Here is a 6,139-nt window from a genome sequence, read left to right on the forward strand (position 1 = left end):
GTAAAGAGTTAGGTGTGCGCTTAAGGAGTCAATAGAAAAAGTTAATAGAAAAACCCTGCCTCTCTGGTCCATTTGGTTAGTGAAGAAGTTGAACTGAAATCTTAGCTCTAAAATTCCACAAAGGTCTCCAAGGAGATTGAAATAAAAGAAATTTTAGCAAATTAAGTAAGGGGGCTGCCTGGCAACCTTGGTCATGACAATATGACAAGTTGTTTGTGTCTTTCAGATGCGTGACCTAAAAGCTGTTGGGAAAAAATTCACACACGTTTTGTACCCGAGAAAAAGTAACACTCTTCTGAGAGATTGTAAGTATATGAGGTTTTTGAGATTCGCTACTTCTCATCCTACCTTATCATAAGTACTTTATAAGGCAAAGGCTCTGTGGTAATAAAACTGACATCATTTTTCAGGATTAAAAATACATAAATGAATTTATAAATTAAATTTTTGGAAGAAGTTAAAAATTTAGAACGGAACTTCAGAGAGTGGAAGATTTTGCTTAATATATTTTCCTCATCAAGAACATGGACTCAGTATCTTCACCTTCTATAATAGACACTGTAAAAAATATTTCTGGAAGCCGCGAAAACATGGGGACTTTTTTCAACCAAAGAACTAACAGTCTCCAAGGGAAAGGCAAAATGTTCAACTATTAAATTAGAATAATAGCTGATACTCATTAAGGCTTAAAAAATTCGTAGCTTTATTGACATTTCCGTTTTCCGAACTGTCTTTTAGTCCGATGACTGCTTTCTTTGTTGAAGAGTTCTGTCAATGTCACCCAGTGGATTTAATTAAAAAAAAAAAAAAAAGTTCTGTCAAGAACGTCAGCGATAAATTATGCTCTCGTTTAGAATTTATTCTTAAAATTGTTAGACGTTTTTCTTTTTAAGCACTCTTGGTTTCCTTAGTACCCTTCATCAGAAACATTGAATTGGTTGTTTGCAAATAGTAACAGTGAAGTTGTGCACGAGCGTACCTTCTGTTTCGGCAGTATTTCAGCTGTCATATAGGGATGGCAAATGTGCCATCACTCTGGGTAAAGGCTGAGTGCAGCGTCAGAATCGTTTTCAACGTGATGCCCCGTGGGTTGGAGCTGGCAGATGATTTGGCCCCACTGGCATATAGTGGAAAGAATATGGACAAATCTGGGTTGAAATAGTGGTTCCATCAGTAGCTGCGTGATAAGACAGTCCATCAACTTATAGATGAATCGACAGAATGTGGTGTGTACACCATGGTATGTACCATATGTGAGTGGAATATTACTCAGCCTTAAAAAGGAGTGAAATTCTGACACATGCTACGACATGGATAAACCTCGAAGATGTTATGTTACGTGAAATAAGCCAGTTACAAACAAAAATTCTATATGATTCCACTCGTATGAGGTCCCTAGAGCAGTCCAACTGATAGTGATAGAGAGTAGAATGATGGGTACCAGGGGCTGGGGGGCGGGCGAACGGGGAGTCGACGGGTGGCGCTGATGGTTGTACAACAATGAATGTCCTCAATATCCATACATTTAGAAGCGACCGAACTGGTGAATTCTGTGAGCTACATGTATATGTATTACAATAAGAAAATAGTTTAAAAATACTCTTACAGATTTTTTATGATTAAAAAAATCAACGCATTAAAAAAGCCAGTGTAGTAACGTCAATTGCAGTCGATTCAGTTTTTTAGTTGATAAGTTTGAAAATTTAACAAGAACAGTAGTTTTATTAAAGTCATAGGATTCTGATTTTTTTTACATCTTTTCCAAACTTTCCACAATGGTGTCAAAGTTGCTTATGTAATTAAAAAACCGATGGACATGTGTCCACGTGCGTACTTCTTTTAGGCAAAGTTAAGTGTGTGCACGTGCGGTTGAACTTAGACGTGGCATGTGTGCCTTTTTCATAGTGATGCTCTAAGCTGTGTTATTACTGAGCTGTTGGCCTATCAGTCGCCCAATCGCGGTTGATTGACAACCGTTGTGCTTACACCTGATGTTACGAGGGCCTTTTATAGTTTTCAAAACGTTTTCATGCTATTTGTTCAAGTTTAACCTTATAAAATGACCAATATTGCGATGATTTTTCACCTAGGACAACAGCATTTCCACACTAGTTCAGTGTAGTCATTAATAAAAGGGAAGTGGTGTGGCCGGGTGGAAGGGACTGTGGAATGGGAATCAGAGGACCTTGGTCCTGGTCCCACCTCCACACCTAACTTCAGATGAACTTGGGCAGGTGACTTTTGCGCGTCCTTTGTCATATTTGTGTGATAGGCCTGATTGTCCTCGCTTTTCTAACTTAATCTGAGCTTGGCGAAGTGACTTGGCTCTAGTTTTCTTCCCATCGGTATTTACCTATAGCATGCTGGAATATGGCTTCGTAGGTGGGGAGAGAGGTGATTTGTCAGGTTTGGAGTGAGCAAAACCCAAAGGATATATGAAGAAGAACATTCAGACCCTTGAGAGCAGGGACGACGAGTAAAGGTAGGACAGGTGGGAAGACTTGGGCAGACAGAGCCTTGATGTCTGAACTGCAAGTGTGGGAGAGATAGATATTGGAATAAAGACAGAACATACTAAGTACATGGTTGTTTCTTAACAATCTTCTGTCTTTTCTCGCCTTGTAGGGGATTTATGGGGCCCTTTGATCCTCTGTGTGACACTCGCATTGTAAGTACATTTTCTTTGTCATTTGAGATAGACTAGACTTTGTGGAGTTTCAAAATTTAGAATTTTGGTTGAATATTTCTTTTAGGACTTGTGACATATTATACTCCTTTTGAATTTAAATCTAAAAAGTCAAGTAGTTTTCCAAATCTGTTCAAAGAAAGAATGATATAATTAAAGATGTAAAAATTATGCCCACCTCCATTTACCAGTGACTTCTTTGCCTATTTTAGCTGTTTCTGTTCAACAAACATTTATTTACTCTCCTTCACTTCCCCATCACTAAGCTAAGTGAATGAAATATCTACAGATTTAAGCACTATTTATTTGCAAACATAATTCATTTTAAATCTTGCTAAACGTATGAATGAGAGTGAGAGTAACTTAGACTGGAAGTGCTGGAGCTCAAAGCAAGATGGTGTTTCAAAGGGCTATGCTTTCCATGTGCATCGTAAACAGGGTGAGCAGACTTCCGCTGGAGAAGGGAAGTGACCACTGGCAGAAGAGAAGATACTGCGATTCACTTGCAGTTCTCATCCTGACTGCTGGCAGCCAAGTGACTTTGGGCTAATAAGGAAAATTTGCATAATGATTTTTCCCAGTTTACAGAAAACTTTCGAATACCTTATATATCCTTTTAATGAGAGGTGAACGTTATCTTCCTCTTTGGCCAGACAAGCTCAGGTTCATAGATATTTGAGGATGAACCAAGATCACATAATCACTGGTAGACCTGGGATTCACTCTCACGTGTCCTTGCCTGTGCACACCCCACTTGTGTGATTATTACACATCTCTTCCCACCTGACCTCTCTAGGTCTCCTCTTCCGTATCTGTAGAAGGACACGGTTGAGGGTCCTTTTGAGGCCTAACCTGTTATGATTCAAATCCAACAAGTTTCTCACTGGCTTTCCTGCCCAATTTTAAGCAGAGCATATGCTAATTTAGGTAATAACACAGAGTGCTATTTCTCATGCCTTTAATCACCATAACAAGAAAATGATCCTGTGCCTTGATGGAAGTATTTATATTAGAAGGCCTCAGCATATCCTTTTTTTTAGTTTTGAAATATTAACCTTAGGAATTACTCAATTTCACCCCACTTATTGGAAGAGAAGGAAACTAGAGTCCCAAGGCATCAAGTGACGTGCTCCGGTTGACAATACCTAGCGACAGAACTAGCATCAGTATCTGGCACTCTTTTCTTCCAGACCAGTTAACTCCTTTTCCGTCCTTTCCGTTATACGATGCCCAAGCAGTAGGGGTTCCAGGCAACAGGCGATGCTGAGTGCTGGCATTGTTCGCATCAGATCGGCAGGTCATGGAACAGAGTATGCGCAGCCAGGGAAAACAAAGCCTGTGCTGGCAGACAGCGTAGCAGGGCGAGACTGGCCACGTGACTTCCCTGTACTGTGTAGTAAGGACAGCTTGCGAGTGCAATGTTACTTCTTATTTTTCTGGAAACAAAAATAACACCAAGTCCAAGTGTTCGAAGTCCAAAATTCAAGACAGTTTACATCTGTAAAATTCTTAGACAAAGAGGACATTTAAGTGACTATTCAGCTACTCAATTTGAAAGCAAAGTCTTTTAGTAATAGTCTACATGTTTTCATTTTTAAAAATCAACAACTAAACAGGTTTATACACTTTCCGTTTTCGAATGTCAAAACTAAAAGCTTAACGCAAGGTTTATGAATTCATATGTGTCTAAGGACTAGAGATGTAACCTAGATGCATGCATTGCGACTTGGTAACCGGAAGCCCCTGTGACGAAACCAGCTGCACTTGACCATCGCCATGTAGTCATGCAGGCTCAGTGTTAGCAGCTCTTCTGATTTTTCAAGAAAATCCAGAAATACCTTACTATGAGGTGAAACCTTCCAGTTTTCAAATAAATCAATTCGAATGTAAAACCATTGTAACTATCGTATGGACCCACAGCCTCATGCCTATGAGTCACATTTGGCCCTTCAGCTTTTACACTCTGCTTAACCAGAGAAGGTCTTAGTAATCCGCTTAAACATTCCAGCAAGGCCACATGGAGCACCCCTTGCGGTCCTGAAGCGTGTGTAATTTGGAATAAGGGAGCCTTGCCAAATACTTCTGGCATTTTCCTTTTACACAGCCTGCATCTTACAGATCTTCAGGTGAGGTACAGGGCAGCTCCCTGAGTCAAAGTTCGAGAACCCAAAGTAAAAGATGAGGCCATTCTCATGCCATTTCCTTGTCACAGAATGCTTCAAAGAGGCTCTGCTGACAGCGAAAAGGATGGAGGGCCACAGTTTGCAGAAGTGTTTGTCATTATCTGGTTTGGGGCAGTTACCATCACCCTCAACTCGAAACTTCTCGGAGGAAACATGTAAGTATTATTAAAATCCATCCTTTTCCATTTGCTAGGTTGCATATCTTAGATTTCTAAGGGAGTCTGGCTAGTTACGTATTTTTTAAAAAGAAAAATCAAAATAAATGAGGTCCAAAGAGTAAGTTGTCTTAAAACCACTGACCAGAGCTAACCTAGTCAAGTTAAGTTATCTTAAATTATGTGGGGTCCCTTGGTAAGCTTCAGATGCTCTCTCCAGCCCTGAAATCATAGGCAGCATTTTCTGTGCTGGAACATTATGTCCATTTTTGCGCACAGGCGGTCCATAGCTTTGAACAGGTTCTCAACCAGGTCGGTAAACTAGAATAGATCGAGAAGCACCGTCCTTGAGGTTCGGTGGGAGAAGGCGGTCTCTAGGATTTAGTGTAGATCATCTTTTCTCCTTGATGGTTGACTCTTAAGGAGTTTAAAAGGAGCGAAAGAAGAGTATGGGGAGAGAAACAGAAGTGTGTCCTTAAGGCCTGTCCTCATTAAAGCAGTGCTGGCGTGTAGGTGGTACGTGCCTGGAGGGAAGTAACGGCCCACGGTATGTAGAAATCTGGGTGATCAACCGTATCGTGATGACAGATCAGCATTGTTTGTGATTTTTATGGATGCGTGCTGTCTTTCAGATCGTTTTTTCAGAGCCTCTGTGTGCTGGGTTACTGCATACTTCCCTTGACAGTGGCCATGCTGGTTTGCCGGCTGGTGCTTTTGGCTGAGCATGGACCGATAAACTTCATGGTCCGGCTTTTGGTGGTGATCGTGATGTTCGCCTGGTCTATAGTAGGTAAGAATGTGCTTATCCCTACAGTAGCAGAGCAGACCGCTAAGACGTGGAGCGTCACTTCCTTAAAAACAAAAACCCTTAACTAATGCATGGGGCTGGGAAAGGAGATTACACCAGACCCAGCTCATTCCGGCGTGTGTAGGCGGCACAGGGGACTGGAGAAATGACCCGGGCCTTTCCCTGACACATTAATCATAATAAAAATAATAGCTGGCATTTGCACATTGGTTATTATGGGCCAAGTGCTGTTGTGTCCCATTTTTTTTAGATGAGGAGCAGGCACAGAGATGTTAAGCAACGTGCCTTAGGGCATAGGAGGAGTGAG

The sequence above is a fragment of the Pteropus alecto genome, unplaced genomic scaffold (genome assembly GCF_000325575.1).
Source record: "Pteropus alecto unplaced genomic scaffold, ASM32557v1 scaffold312, whole genome shotgun sequence".
Lineage (NCBI taxonomy): Eukaryota > Metazoa > Chordata > Mammalia > Chiroptera > Pteropodidae > Pteropus > Pteropus alecto.